This window comes from Macrobrachium nipponense, chromosome 26 (genome assembly GCF_015104395.2).
Source record: "Macrobrachium nipponense isolate FS-2020 chromosome 26, ASM1510439v2, whole genome shotgun sequence".
In the NCBI taxonomy this organism is placed as follows: Eukaryota; Metazoa; Arthropoda; class Malacostraca; order Decapoda; family Palaemonidae; genus Macrobrachium; species Macrobrachium nipponense.
In genome coordinates this window covers 7,587,428-7,604,927 of record NC_087215.1, presented here as the reverse complement: position 1 = coordinate 7,604,927, position 17,500 = coordinate 7,587,428, and the positions used below count along the sequence as shown (strand labels likewise).

The window sequence follows — 17,500 nt, the reverse complement described above, 5'->3', positions numbered from 1 at the left end:
TCGAGTGTTGGTACGCCATTAGCATTAGTGTAAATGCTAAGGAATTGGTAAAATGGTAACCGAAGTTTTAAATGAGATTATAACGGTTTTACCAGGATTTTAACATCGAGAAGCCAGCAAAATCTGCAATATAGCCTAAAGTATGTTTACATTTACTGAGAAATTAACGAAGACTTGAATGAAGAAAACAGTAGATATATATTCTGCCTATCAGATTTATCACCAAAATTTGCAATGTAATGAATTGTATATACTGCTGAATAGCTGCAAACTAATTGATGGAAATAATAAAGTCATTTATTTACCTGAATTAATAAATTACTAACAAAACTGAAATAACAAAATTAACTAAACACACAAACAAAAATAACCACCACTCAGGAGAATAGCCTAAAAGAGCTAGACCTAGCATCAATATCAATAAAAACCTCATAACGACTTGCTCACAGTCAACAGGGGGACTACACATACCAGACATAATGTGGCACTCCAGTCGTGAACGGGAAACCGTTCTCTTTAGTGCCACTTACTTATCATATTCGCTTATATTTCAGACATAAAGCGATATCTAGGCCCAAGCACTGATGACCTACTTGGGAAAGTAGGCCAATACGCGAGGAATACGGTTTCATAGGCCGTGGAAAACGGGTCCTCGTTGTTTACGACATCACAATTTGCTTACTGGGAATATGAACGTGGGTGTGGTCTTGTTTTGTAGTACAGTAATAACAACAACCATGTTATTCATTTCCTGTTTTTTCTTGGTTATTATTCTTCCATTTTCTTGTATTTGCTCGAGTGAAATTCTTCCTTTGTTTTCATGTTCTTGTTTCGTACTAGCGAAATCATTTCACTTATACTGTGGTTTTTATAATGTAGCTTCTATAATTTGGCATGATTAAAGTCCTCGGGAATGTGATCTCTCATAGGGATGAGGTTGCAAGCCACTTCCCTTAATCCTGACTCCATCTGTCACTGACTGACACCCATTCACACTTGGGTCGACTGATAGGCTGCTGCGCGGATCAAATCAGGGTAACTGCAAATGGGAAACAAGTGCTCTACCATCTCGTGGTCTAACGGACATGATACTGACCTCTCCAGAGATAAGTGCTTAGGTTATCTCTCTCTATCTCTCTCTCTCTCTCTCTCTCTCTCAGAGAAATGAGTAGACTTCTCAATAAGAGAAAACCTTGCCTATCTACTCTATCTATCTACACAAACAAGTGAAAAATGCGTCGAAGTTTCTTCGGCGCAATCGAGTTTTTTGTCCGATGGTGGCCTCAGACACGGCCCATAAACCTCTTTACTGCGGTCTGGTGGTGGCCTATGGTGTTGTTAACTGTAGCGCTGCCAGAAGCATGAATATGTGCAACTTTAACCTTACATAAAATAAAATCTACTGAGGCTAGATGATTGCAATTTGGTAAGTTTGATGTTTGGAGGGTCGATAATCAACACACCAATTTGCAGCCCTCTAGCCTCAGTCGTTCCTATATTTGAGGACGGACGGACAGACAAAGACGACAATAATTTTCTTTTACAGAAACCTAAAAACAGACCCTGTTTTTTATTTTATGAGCAAACTGCTGTGAGGTTTTATGTCCTCTTTAGGATACGAAGTTTGAGGTCACTTAGCCGAGGCCTTCGTAGCAGGTCGGTCCTCGGCCCCAAAATTAAATATAATTATTGTGTAGGGTGCTTAACAATTCCTGCCGTTTTGGTCAGAGTTCCCAAAAATACTTATAAAATTTCCAACGGTCTCCTTTCTCTTTCAACATTTTCACTGAACCTGTGCTTTTAATTTTAAGAAAAAGCATTTTCGCAACACTGTAGTCTTCTCCTTCCGCAGAGGCGTTACTACTTAATTATACAAGTATATATATATATATATATATATATAATATATATATATATATATATATATATATATATATATATATATTATATATATATATAATATATATCGAGCTACAATGTCCTTTAATATCTAAATAATTTGCTCTACCTCGGATTAATATATTTTCATATATGCTTAACCGAAGGGGAATTTTTTCTCGACAATAGATTTACCTGTACTTGGGCGCGAACGCAGGTACATTATAAAATCCAGGAACGTCAGTGGAAGCGATACCACCCAGCTACCGCGAGAGGCTTAAAGGTTTATGCCGTCTCTCACCTCAAAATACTTTCTCGCGCTGAAGTATTCGTTGGTTTGGAGACATCAACCCGCTCGACTCCGGTAGTTAAGTAGCGCTTTTGACAGCACGTAGCATTTACATAAGTCATATCACATTACCATGAGTTCATATATATATATCGAGCTACAATGTCCTTTAATATCTAATTCGCTCTACCTTGGAATTAATATATTTTCATATATGCTTAACCGAAGGGGAATTTTTTTCTCGACATAGATTTACCTGTACTTGGGCGCGAACAGGTACATTATAAATCCGGAACGTCATAAAGCGATACCACCCAGCTACCCAGAAGGCTTAAAGGTTTATGGGCCCGGGTTGATGTTTGTTCTTCCCAAACCAACGAATACTTCAGCAGCAGAAAGTATTTGAGGTAGAGACGCATAAAACCTTTTAAGCCTCTCGCGGTAGCTGGGTTGGTATCGCTTCCACTGACTTTCCTGGATTTAATAATGTACCTGCGTTCGCGCCCAAGGTCCAGGTAAATCTATTATCGAGAAAAAATTCCCCTTCGGTTTAAGCATCTTTGAAAATATAATAATTCGAGGTAGAGCAATTAGAGATTAAAAGACATTGTAGCTCGATAATGTATATGCCTCACGTAATGTGATATGACTTATGTAAATTGCTACGTGCTGTCAAAAGCGCTACTTAACTACCGAGTCGGCGGGTTGATGTTTGTCTCCAAACAACGAATCCTCAGCGCGAGAAAGTTTTGAGGTAGAGACGGCATAAACCTTTAAGCCTCTCGCGGTGCTGGGTGGTATCGCTTCCACTGACGTTCCTGGATTTATAATGTACCTGCGTTCGCGCCCAAGTACAGGTAAATAAATATTATCGAGAAAATTCCCCTTCGGTTAAGCATATATGAAAATATATTAATTCCGAGGTAGAGCGAATTAGATATTAAACGGACATTGTAGCTCGATATATGTAATATGGAATCACGGTAATGTCATATGACTTATGAAATAGCTACGTGCTGTCAAAAGCGATACGTTAACTACCGCGGAGTCTTTATGAGAGGCCTTTTGGGTTGATGTTGTCTCCAAACCAACGAATACTCAGCGCGAGAAAGTTATTTGAGGCGAGAGACGGCATAAACCTTTAAGCCTCCTCGCGGTAGCTGTGGTATAAACGCTTCCACTGACGTTCCTGGATTATAATGTACCATGCGTTCGACGCCCAAGATACAGGTAGGAAATCTATTATCGAAAAAAAAAATTCCCTTCGGTTAAGCATACATGAAAATATATTATTCCGAGGTAGAGCGAATTAGATATTAAAGGACATTGTATTATCGACCCGAAAAAAAGCCCCTTCGGTTAAGCACATATGAAAATATATTAATTCCGAGGTAGAGCGAATTAGATTATTAAAGGACATTGTAGCTCGATATATGATATAGAATCACGGTAACGTGATATTGACTTTGTGTAAATGCTACGTGCTGTCAAAAGCGCTACTTAACTACCGGAGTCGAGGCGGGTTGATGTTGTCTCCAAACCAAACGAATACTTCAGCGCGAGGAAAGTATTTGAGGTTGAGAGACGGCATAAACCTTTAAGCCTCTCGCGGTAGCTGGGGTGGTATCGCTTCCACTGACGTTCCTGGATTTATAATGTACCTGCGTTCGCGCCCAAGTATAGGTAAATCTATTATCGAGAAAAAATTCCCCTTCGGTTAAGCATATATGAAAATATATTAATTCCGAGGTAGAGCGAATTAGATATTAAAGGACATTGTAGCTCTATATATGTATATGAATCACGGTAATGATATGACTTATGTAAATGCTACGTGCTGTCAAAAGCGCTACTTAACTACCGGAGTCGAGGCGGTTGATGTTGTCTCAAACCCAAAACGAATACTTCAGCGCGAGAAGGTATTGAGGGGGGAGACGGCATTAACATTTAAGCCTCTCGCGGTAGCTGGGTGGTATCGCTTCCATGACGTTCCTGGATTTATAATGTACCTGCGTTCGCGCCCAAGTACAGGTAAATCTATTATCGAGAAAAAAATTCCCCTTCGGTTAAGCATATATGAAAATATATTAATTCGAGTAGAGCGAATTTAGATATTAAAGGACATTGTAGCTCGATATAGTATAGATCATGTAATGTGATAGACTTATGTAATGCTACGTGCTGTCAAAAGCGCTACTTTAACTACCGGAGTCGAGGCGGGTTGATGTTGTCTCCAAACCAACGAATACTTCAGCGCGAGAAAGTATTTGAGGTGAGAGACGGCATAAACCTTTAAGCCTCTCGCGGTAGCTGGTGGTATCGCTTCCACTGACGTTCCTGGATTTATAATGTACCATGCGTTCGCGCCCCAAGTACAGGTAAATCTATTATCGAGGAAAAAATTCACCCCTTCGGTTAAGCATATATGAAAATATATTAATTCCGAGTAGAGCGAATTAGATATAAAGGACATTGTAGCTCGATATATGTATATGAATCACGGTAATGTCATATGACTTATGTAAATGCTACGTGCTGTCAAAAAGCCGCTACTTAACTACCAGGAGTCGAGGGCGGGTTGATGTTGTCTCCAAACCAACGAATACTTCAGCGCGGAGAAAGTATTTTTGAGGTGAGGAAACGGCCTAAACCTTTAAGCCTCTGCGGAGCTGGGGTGGTATCGCTTCCACTGACGTTCCTGGATTTATAATGTACCTGCGTTCGCGCCCAAGTACAGGTAAATCTTATTATCGAGGAAAAAAATTCCCCTTCGTTAAGCATATATGAAAATATATTAATTTCCGAGGTAGAGCGAATTAGATATTAAGGACATTGTAGCTCTATATGTATATGATCACGGTAATGTGATATGACTTATGTTAAATGCTACGTGCTGTCAAAAGCGCTACTTAACTACCGGCAGTCGAGGCGGGTTGATGTTGTCTCCAAACCAACGAATACTTCAGCGCGAGTAAAGTATTTGAGGTGAGAGACGGCATAAACTTTAAGCCTCTCACGGTAGCTGGGTGGTATCGCTTCCACTGACGTTCCTGGATTTATAATGTACCTGCGTTCGCGCCCAAGTACAGGTAAATCTATTATCGAGAAAAAATTCCCCTTCGGTTTAAAGCATATATGAAAATATATTAATTCCGAGGTAGAGCGAATTAGATATTAAAGGACATTGTAGCTCGATATATGTATATGAATCACGGTAATGTCATATGACTTATGTAAATGCTACGTGCTGTCAAAAGCGCTACTTAACTACTGGAGTCGAGGCGGGTTGATGTTGTCTCCAAACCAACGAATACTTCAGCGCGAGAAAGTATTTGAGGTGAGAGACGGCAAAAACCTTTAAGCCTCTCGTGGTAGCTGGGTGTATCGCTTCCACTGACGTTCCGGGATTTATAATGTACCTGCGTTTCGCGCCCAAGTACTAGGTAAATCTATTATCGAGAAAAAATTTCCCTTCGTTTTAAGCATATATGAAAATATATTAATTCGAGTAGAGCGAATTAGATATTAAAGGACATTGTAGCTCGATATATGTATATGAATCACGGTAATGTGATATGACTTATATATATATATATATATATATATATATATATATATATATATATATATATATAAATATGTGTGTATACATATATATATATATATATATATATATATATATATATATATATATATATATATATATATATATATATATATATACCCGTGGTCGAATTCCAACTGGAGAAGTAATCAGTAAAACGTTTCACCAAATAAACCCAACCAACCATTCAGTTATCTCTGGGATGGAACATGAGAGAGAGAGAGAGAGAGAGAGAGAGAGAGAGAGAGAGAGAGAATCATTGACGGCTGAAGGAGTATCACCAATTACCCTAAACCAACTTTTCTCCTCGTAATAGGCAAGTTGTGACCTCTTCCTGTCTCCTGTCCCTCATTATCATGTGAAAGGAAGTTCGGTGGCTGAAGGGGAGTTGGGAGACATAACGACATAACTAAGGAATGAGAGAAGGGAGGAATTAAAAAAAAATTAAATAAACAAAAAATAAAGTAAAAAATGCGACGTAGTTTTTTCGGCGCAATCAAATTTTCTGCACAATGTATATTTAAGGCCACCGCAAATACATCTATCTTTCGCCAGCCCAATAAACTTTAATCGCGGCCCGTAGTGGTCTGGCCTATATCGTTCCCAGACGCACGATTATGTTTAATTTTAACCTTACCTAAAATAAATACTACTGAGGATAGAGGGCTGTAATGTGGTAAGTTTGATGATTGGAGGGTGGACGATCAACATACCAATTTGCAGCCCTCTAGCCTCAGCAGTTTTTAAGATCTGAGTGCGGACAGACAAAAACGTGCGGACACAAAAAATGGGGACAGAACTAAAGTGCGGACAGAAAAAAGTGTGCCCAGAAAAAAGTACGGACAGAAAAAAGTGCGCCCAGAAAAAAGTACGGACAGAAAAAAGTGCGCCCAGAAAAAAGTACGGACAAAAAAAAAGTGCGGAAATGAAAAAGAGCAGACAGAAGTAAAGTGCGGGGAGGAAAATGAGCTGACAGAAATGAAGTGCAGAACGGACAGACAAAGCCGACACAATAGTTTTGTTTTACAGAAAACTAAAAACTATGAGGTTCTGTAAATGTCAGTAAACTTGATTAAAAATGAGAGTACTTTTTAGTTACCCAATTTCGTATCATCTCCCCTACAAACATAACATAAATATGCAAACAAGAGAACAGCGTCGATGCCGAAGTTATTATAGTACTTCCTGCATCCGAATCATAATTCAACTCAGAGAGAAATGACCCATGAATGAATATTCATGATCGCTCATAATCCTATATAATCCTCGGCATTTGGGAAGTGGTCCTTCCAGAGAGATAGACCAAAATAATCCCTTTTTAATTGAGAATCGCTGTCCTATTGAATTAAATCGGTATTTTAGTTTAACGCTTTCTCGTATTATATTTTCGCTGATCGCCTATAGACGGTTCTTAAGAATGCATTTATAAGCCTTTCATTCTTGAGCCCAGATCTTCATTCTTAACAGCTTGACTCAATTATTCCAACAAGAACTTTCGTCGAATCTTTGGTTTTACGGAATAGTTTTTCTTTACTTCTAAATATTAAAAATTTTCAAAAAAAACTCTTTGTAACTCTAGAACCTAATTATCAGGAACAGCAGAGCATCCAAGTTAAAAGTTATGTTTTTAGTTAAGGAAATTACATAATGCCCACACATGTATATCTGTGTGTGTACGTGCAGCAGTGAGAGAGAGAGAGAGAGAGAGAGAGAGAGAGAGAGAGAGAGAGAGAGAGAGAGGTGGATTCCAAAAGATATCCAGAAATAAACCAGTCTGAATTCAGTCTCAAAGAAAACAGATCACATTGAGGAACCATTTCCACCATCTATATAAATCTCCCAGAAATAGACTCTAGTACTACTACCGCCGCCACTGATGCTGCCATTGCAATGCAATGACATTCATTGCCTCTTCTACGGTCCTGTTTCGGTGACAGAAGGAAGGAAGGAAAGAAAGAAGAGGGAGTAGTATGAGTAGGAGGACGAGGAGGAGGAGAAGGAGATGACCACAGCAAATGAGGTCGGGAGGGACTCCAGCTATAAAATCACCCCAAAAAGAAAGAGTAAATTTGCTTCATTTTCACACAGATGAAACAAAGACGAGCAGGGGGCGGGTGGAGGAGGAAGAGGTGGTCCAGGACGCCAATTCGTAATCGGAAGGACAGAGAGAGAGAGAGAGAGAGAGAGAGAGAGAGAGAGAGGTACTGTTTGTAGGTCTAGGAGTGCGGGCAGCCGTTTCGTATGGCGATGGTACTAAGCAGCCGCTGCTGTTGGAAACTTGGCTCCAGTCCAGACGGACGCCCTCCCCCTCCACTTCCTTCCCCCCTCCCTCCCTCCGACACTCCACTTTCCCTCTTTTCGCTACTTTACCCCTGTCTGTCTCCCCCACCCGGAATCCCCTCCCATTCCTCTCCCCTACCATTCCCCCTTCCCCAAAACCTGATCGGAAGTCCACGCTCCATCTTTCTTCTGGTCTACTAAATACTTTATGAGACTATCACTTGGAACCAAATGTTTACTGTTTATGACTATTATTTCCTCCTTCCCCCCACTCCCATCCACACAAAAACAAACACCCATTTCCCAACCCCACCATCTCACTCCAAGCTCTTTTCTAGAAGCAGGGCCTCCACCCACCCACCCACCGCTCCCACCAGACAACCAAAAATCCCTTCCCCGACCACCATTCGTTCCGTTTGGCGTCACATTGACTTCCCATCTCGCACTTTCATTCCAAGGATGAGAGAGAGAGAGAGAGAGAGAGAGAGAGAGAGAGAGAGAGAGAGGAGAAACTTCCTCTTTTGGTCCCTTCTTTGGGAGCGGAACGAGATTAAGGAAAAAAAAAACCGTCTAATTTCTTCGACTTTTTTTTCTTTCTTTTTGTTGCAGTAGCCCCTTGGAAGTAATTCATCAATTTCTGGGAGCAGAGAACTGAAGAATAAGCAAGTGATAAATTGAGCAGAAATCAATGACATTTTTGGCTCACATATTTTACTTAGCAGCCCGGGATATTCCAAAAGATATGTCATAAATATCTCTAATTCTGAATGAGATTAATATCTTCCTTATTTATGTAAGCAAGGGTATATCTGCATGGCGTTTAGGTACAACTAAGCACGTAGCCCACTTAAATATACACTGTAGGCATATTCATAGGACTATAATCAAGGTGCCCTGCATAGTAGAATGTAATACGAAAAATAGATACATGTAAAGCCAATTACATACATACATACATAATTTATATACATATATATGTGTATATATATGTATATATACATACATATATATATATATATATATATATATATATATATATATATATATATATATATATATGTGTGTGTGTGTGTGTGTGTGTGTGTGTGTGTGTACACAGGAAAGAATCGATAAGGGTAGAAGGTCCTACTGAAAAAAAAGGCAAAAAGATGAAAGGAAAAACCTTTGGGTCGTTCAAACGCGGAGGCCTGAAAGAGGATACACACAAACACACACGCATACAAACACACACACCTACAAGTGTGCAGGAGTCAACGACGTGTGAAATGGCAGAGGTGTTGGATGAGTGGGGGGAAGGTTTAAAAGTAGACACAAGTGTCGTCTATTAGCTGATGGATAAACCCAAATATTACTCTCTCTCTCTCTCTCTCTCTCTCTCACTGAGCCTCTTAGATACCGAGTGTATCGGGCAAAGGGAACAATAGTTAATAGGAATATCGACTAAAATCTGTAATTTGGAAATGAGCAGGAATTATTATTATTATTATTATTATATTTTATTATTATTATTATTATTGTGTATTTTGGTAGAAGACCCTCTTTTAGGCAAATGCTGTTAAAAAGGATGGAAGAATTAGCGAGTTGATTTTATATATTGTTTCTTCTATTTTCCTTACAATACGCTTCTCAGGCTCAGCGATGTTTCTGAGTAACTGGCCAATATTCATATTGGGAATTTTCAAAAATTTTAAATGCTGAAGCAATCTTTTATTAGAACAGGATATCAGGTTCAGGTCAAGCAGGGGTCGTCGTCAGTGCTGGTATTATTCCGTAGGCGTAGTTCAGTTCGGGCCGGGGTCGTCTTTGGTTTAAGGGCTGGTATTGGTGCTGATATGTATAAATCGACTCGCTTAATTCTGTCATCCTTTTTAACAGTATTATTATTATTATTATTATTTTATTAAAAGTAATGGCTACTTCAGCAGCATTACACTTGTAGAGATTCTTCTCTATTTTCCGAATAGCGGCTTTTTCCGTGCTACTTAGACAGGCTAGTAGAGCGCCCTATAGAGGTCATGATCAAAATACAGTCTAAATTGGTGTATATATTTGAATTTTACAGATAAACTATGATACCATAGTTATCAAAGTCATTAACGAGATATATATATGTCTCTCTCTCTCTCTCTCTCTCTCTCTCTCTCTCTCTTTCTCTTTCTTGAAGCAAGCGAGCTTTCGTCTGGAGCTGCCAGACATCCTCGGGCTGGGAAGCTGAGGGTGGACTGATCTTGAAGCGGTGTCCGTCCTCGTTTATATTTGGAGTCGACAGCAGGGGGTCTGCCCCATGCTGATCTACTATTGGCTGGTGGCGGTAGGTCTTCGTTTTCATTGGTGGCTTGAACCGGGTCTCAAGCCACTTTCCACGCGTTGATGGTTGCGATGCTGTAAGTCCTGCAGCCGCCTAGACCTCCTTAGCGGCGCGGTTACGTCGATGGGCGTTTCGCTACGGCTGCGGGACGTCACGGCTAACTTGATTATGGTTGGCTGCAGGAGTATCTCGTTCGGGGGCGTTGTCTCCGTGGAGTTGTCGTGCTCGGTGGTGTCATTGTTGGTGGCAGGTCTTCTCATACTCGTAGGGAGGAGAAATTCTTCCTGCGTCGTATTTAGAATAGGTTTCACTTGCTGGATGAGAAGCGCCTCCAGCAGGCGTAACCGACGGGCATCAGGGGCCTTCCTTATTATTATTATTATTATTATTATTATTATTATTATTATTATTATTATTACCCAAAGGGATCTTGCGCACAAAACTGTTTTACGTCATCTATGAATTTAAATTTTTTGTAAAAAAAAGAAGTAAACATGACTGTCCACATTATTCACTAGAGAGGACTTACAGATAGATTGCCAACCTTCATCCGCCCACATTATTTCTACTCATAAGATGAAGGCAGTTTGTCCAGGAACGGAAGCTATCAAATCTACGGGTCGGGCAAATACAGTTTAATTTTTAATTTTTTTATTCTAAACTAATCAGGAACTATTATTATGAATAATATTTTAAAATTGTACAACCTACAAGAATAATTCCTAAATTGTACCACCTACAAGAACTGTTCCTAGCTTCCCAGGAAAGGACCAGAAACCAATGTTTGAGTAATGAATACCAAATAAATAGATATGAATCAAGTGTTAGGAGAGGGTGGAAAGTAAGATGAAGAAAGACAATATGAAAGGAGGTACAGTAAAAGGAACAAAAGTGGTTGCAGCTAGGGGCCGAAGGCACGCTGCAAAGAACCTTAAGAAATGCCTACAGTGCACCGCGTGAGGTCCACTGACGGCACTAACCCCCACGGGGGACGGCTTGTGGACTGACAGAATAACGTACTGACAAAGGGACGAGTGACAAAATAACCTTTGCTTTACCTTTGTGGACGGAAGAAATTCATACATGTTAAGAGAACCGTTCAATTCACTTTTATAATACAGCTTGAGTAACCTTTGAGAGAACAAATATAATAATAAATACAATCGTACAACTATTATAATAAACCTGCTGTAATGAAGATCAAAATTTGGTGAATCATTATGGTTTTCATTTCGACATCAACATGTTTTTGAATCACGAGCCTTCATTGCGCGGTCATTAGCACTTAATTTAAATATAGAATTTAATACAATTATGCTTCTCCTGCCTAAAATATGCAGTAAATTTCCTAAAAAGGGAATCTATTATAATGCTTCGTGATGCATTAAACACGCTGCTACCACCGAGAGTTAAATTATGCAGGAGCATAAGTAATTTTTACAATTAACGGTCATATAAAACTACTATGTTAACTTGCTCTCTCTCTCTCTCTCTCTCTCTCTCTCTCTCTCTCTCTCTCTCTCTCTCTCTCTCTCTCTCTGGGAGCAGAATTTTTCTACCTAAATTGGTGAAGCTCACTTTTTTCTGCCCCGACTTCTTTTTTCAATACTTTTTTTTATCTGTAACCACAGATCTTTTATATTTTTACCACCTTGTTTTTCTACAAACGTTACCTTCCCTTCCTCTTTTTCACGTTCAGTATCAATTCTCTCTAAAACATTCTTCTTCTCTCTAGAGCAACACAAGAACATCGACGAGGTCTTTTTATAGGGGGAATATTTGACATCCTTAATGTCTGAAGCGTTTCGACTATCAACTGTCTGCGTGCCTGACTCTCGATAATCGACTGACGATCAGGTACATAATTCATTTAAACAGATTCAATATTTTTTTTAAGGAAAATGGAAAGTCGTTTTTCTTTGAGTGATCGATCTTGGTTTGTGTTTAAAAGTCTACTTTCATATTGTCAAGTGTGAATGGCCTCTTAACCTTGTGTTGCCTTGGTCATCTCCTACTTATTATATTTTCGCTGATTATTCTGTTATATATATATATATATATATATATATATATATATATATATATATATATATATATCTGCGTGCATGTGTATGTGTATTCTCGTATATACATATTTATAATCACAAAGGGACTTGTTTATGTAAATTACTCAGATCATCATGAAAAAACGACTATTAAATGCTCCAAATATCGCGTGAACTTTGTGAACTGACATTTATTTTCAAGTAGTAATGAAAGGAAATGGCGCCACATAAAGATAAGCAATTTATATGACTGAGAGAATTCAGTTTGTTACCATTTCAGCTCTCTCCCTCTCTCTCTCTCTCTCTCTCTCTCTCTCTCTCTCTCTCTCTCTCTGAAATCCCAAACATTTACCGAAATGGCTAACAAACTTTGTCCCCTGAAGCCCTAATTGTTATTCATTCGAAGCTTCCTTCGGCAAACACCTCCGCTCATCCAAACTTTGTCATTGCAGGTCAGGAAAAAAAGTACAAGCAAACAGTTGGCAAACCACAAAACAATAGTTGGGACAAAGTTTCTACTTTTTTCCACAGAATGTTTCTAACCAGTGAACTGAATAAAAGGTCAACGATCTCTGTCACTCTGCTACTGACAGGTTACGAGAAAGGGCGGTCGTCCACAGATAGATAGAGCTTAGGCGAAGTAGACAGAAATTTATTTTAATTATAATATGAATCCAGGAACATTTAGCTCTATCGACGAATTAACTAATTCACCGTATTTTTTTTGAAGTACTCTCATGCAAAATAATAATAATAATAATAAAATAATAATAATAATAATAATAATAATAATAATAATAATAATAATAATAATAATAATAAGAAGAAGAAGAAGAAGAAGAAGTAAGAAGAAGAAGAAGAAGAACAAGAAGAAGAAACAAAATGTTCCCATGTAGTTAAGAAAAATAATTCATTAAAAATTATTATCACCACATTAAGGAAACAAAATTTCACCTTGTTATTTTAAGTGATTACTTCAGGCATTATCATTTAAGCCCTTCATAGGAAATTGCCCAGGTGTTTGCTGGAAATGTCAAAAAATTTATGAGCATAAACATAAACACGCAAAAGTGCAATATTATTGGAACACAAAACTTTCGACACGATTCATAACAAACACACATACGTGTGAGTATTTTTCACATATGAAATAGAAATAACATAAAATGAACTCAAACCCCTTTTGAATGAAACTGTAACTAAACAGTAATATAAACAAAGCCTTTCCATATAAGGGAGAGGCGATGCAAAGCGATAAATGACCCAAGAGAAAGACACCAGGAGGAATGTGGCAGAATGCAATCCGTGTAATTGGCTGAAGTTCTTCCTAATCCTGCACCATTTGTCGCTTCGGGGAAAGAAGAATTTACTTACTCGAGCCCGCTACTGTAAAAAGGAAATAAAAGCCAAACAGTAAAGATATAAAGATATATATATATAGATATATATATATATATATATATATATATATATATACATATATATATGTACAATATATGCATATATATATATATATATATATATATATATATATATATATATATATATATATATAATATATATATATATATATATATATATATAAGTGTATGTGTGTGTGATGATCTCTACGACCTGTGACTCCTCAAGTATCTATTAGGAAAATAAAATAATAATAATATAAAATTAAAAGATGATTTTGGCAATTTCATCTCATATACCTGGTAGTGTATCAGAGAAGCACATATAAAATGGTTAAAATGACGTCATCACATTAAAAAAACGCTGAGGTTCGACCCTCGTTCGAAACGCGTCCGAATTCGACAGATAAGCGGACTGTGCCCGAATCACGACAATAAATGGAAGGTGTACAATCCCACGGATTTCGAATAAAAGTCTACGGGAACCGATAACCGCATTTCACAATCACATGTAGCGGCTCACGACACCCAGGCAATTGAGTCGAGGAAGTTATCGCGATACAGGTCCGGAACGAGAATAGGGAAAATCTGGGGAAAAAAGGAGAGCAAAATGGAAGTACGAAATAAAGATAGGCAATAAAATGCTTCGCCGACACCTGACCCAATATTTGGTACAGCGAGGTTTTACTGATAAGCCACTTCGAGAAACGTTGCACAGTCGACTTCAGTGAGTATATATATATATATATATATATATATATATATATATATATATATATATATATATATATATCATAGATAGATAGATAGATAGATAGATATGAATATAATATAGCATATTACATTATAAATATATTTATATATATAGCAGGTCAGTGAATACACATATAAAACCTCCAGGGGATGTCCATGATACAATGATTAAAACTGATAAATTTAGTCCAAGAAACGTTTCGCACATGAAATTCTCTGTGCATCATCAGTCTGTGAAAGATAAAGACACATTTATAAATAAAAAACAATAAAAGTGTAAAAAACAGGAATTCACATATATTAAAAATAGTCTTAAAATTACATAAAAGAACAAAGTAAAAATGAAACAACAGGTTAAAAGAGGACTGCTTAAACATACGTTCAACCCCTAAAAACCAATTGGACACCTTTTTTTAGACCTGCTGATTTGAGAGTTACTATTGAATTTGAAGAAACGAGAGGACATAATCATATGTAAACCAGACAAGGGTAAGGGAGTGGTCATTCTAAACAAGAACGATTATGTAGCAAAAATGGAAACTATCTTGTCTGACAGTTCGAAGTTTGAGGTCCATGGCGAACCTTCCTTTCTTGATATATGTAAGCGAGAAGACAAGATTAACAGATTTCTAAGGAAAATTAAAAATGATAACATCATAAATGAAACAACTTATCAACAACTGTTCGTCACTGGTTCATCTTTTAGTGTTCTTTATGGGCAACCAAAAATACACAAACCTGACCAACCTTTAAGACCAATTATGGCTGCTTATAACAATCCCTCTTTCTCTATCTCAAAGTTTTTAGCTGGACTTTTATCTCAATATAGTAATAACGAATACTCTTTGAAAAATGGATATGACTTTCAATAACTGATTAACAGACTAGATGGAGATTACTATATGGTTAGTTTTGACGTTGAGTCTCTATTTACCAACGTACCTCTTAATGAAACCATCATATTATACTTAACAAAATATTTATTAATGACGATATAAATTTCCATGCTTTTAATCGGGCTATTTTTTAAAAACAATTACTCGATCTTGCCAGTGCAGATTCGATGTTTGTATTTCAATCAGCGACTCTACTCGCAGGTCGATGGAGTTGCAATGGGTTCCCCTTTAGGCCCCATTTTTGCAAATTAAAATTTTTGTCTCATTTGGAGTCTGAGTTTTTTAAACCGGTGTGATTCTAACTTTAAGCCCTCATTATACCGTAGATATGTTGATGATACCTTTACTTTGTTTCAACACCCATGGCAATGTTCTTCTTTTTTAGAGTATATTAACAACTTTCATCCCAATATCAATTTTACAATGGAAGTAGAGAACGATGATTGTTTACCTTTTTTAGATTTGAAAATTACCAGAACTAACTCTGAGTTCTCCACGTCGGTCTATAGAAAAACGTACTTTTACTGGACTGACTAACAATTATTATAGTTCGTGTCAACAATCTTTTTAAAATTAATACTATTCACACTTTGGTTAGTAGAGCACTGAAATACTCTTCGTCTTGGCAACTATTCCACGTGGAAATTACTTTTGTTAGGTTTCTTCAAATCTAATTCGTTTCCACTCGACATTGTTCAAAAACCATCAACAAAATACTTACGAAATTCTTTCAGCCACCAAAAACCTCAATTTTAATATCCCGAAAAGACTATTTTATGCCACGCTCCCCTATATATCTGACTTGGAATTTACATCCAGCCTTAAACGAATCATTGAACATGCCTTAAAGTCAAACTCATATCAAGCAATCCCTGCACAATTGGTTCCTTTTTTAACTATAAAGATCGCCTTCAGCCTTTCATGATCCAACGTTATATATAAATTTACATGCCCTGGATGTCCGGGCTCTTACGTCGGATCAACTCGAAGGCTGTTAAGGGTCAGATATTGCTCTCACTTGGGCTTCAGCTTTCGCACTGGTCAGAAATAAAAAAATTTCCAACATCAGAAATCATGCTTTTAATTGCAATATTGAAGTACAAAAAGAACAGTTTTCCATAATAGACCATGTCAAACATCCTGACCATTTAACCACCCTTGAGTCTTTATATATCAAGAGGCTTGTTCCCTCTCTTAACAGTAACACGTCCTCAGCAACTGTGTACCTAGTATAGTTGAAGTCGTTTACTTTTAACTTGTCTTAGTTCATTCCATCTTCTCTCCTCACAATGAACGGTTGGTGTTTAAGCAGTCTCTTTTAACTTGTTGTTTCATTTTTACTTTTGTTCTTTTATGTAATTTTTACAAGACTATTTTTTAATATATGTGAATTCCTGTTTTTTACACTTTTATTGTTTTTTATTTTATAAATGTGTCTTTATCTTTCACAGACTTGATGATGCACAGAGAATTTCTATGCGAAACGTTTCTTGAATAAATTTATCAGTTTTAAAATCGTTGTATCATGGACATCCCCTGGAGGTTTTATATGTATATATATATATATATATATATATATATATATATATATATATATATATATATATATATATAGATATATATATATATAATATATATATATATATATATACATTTACACACACACAAACACACACACACACACACACACACACACACACACACACATATATATATATATATATATATATATATATATATATATATATATATATATATATAATTTGTATATATACATACATACATATGTTTGCGCGTTTCTGGTTATGAGCGTGGACCGTGAAAAGAACTAATATGTAAAACAAAAACATTATATATATATATATATAAAAGGAAATGCGATTGCAGACAAAGGAGAAAAGGCATAAACCCAAAAAGCCGTTACCAGATGAAAATACCAAACCACAAAGTCTGAAAAAACTCGTTTCCCTTAAGTTACCACAACATAATATTACCACTTTCACTAAACCCCCCTCCCCTAAACCAAACCTAATTTGACCCCCTTCAA

The 17,500-nt window shown here is 37.2% G+C and overlaps 1 protein-coding gene across 1 annotated transcript in view; it reads right to left on the bottom strand.

Annotated features, from left to right (window-relative positions):
* LOC135199938 (mucin-2-like) overlaps positions 1 to 17,500 on the bottom strand; it is a 122,699-nt gene that overhangs the window by 24,980 nt on the left and 80,219 nt on the right. The window lies entirely within an intron of this gene.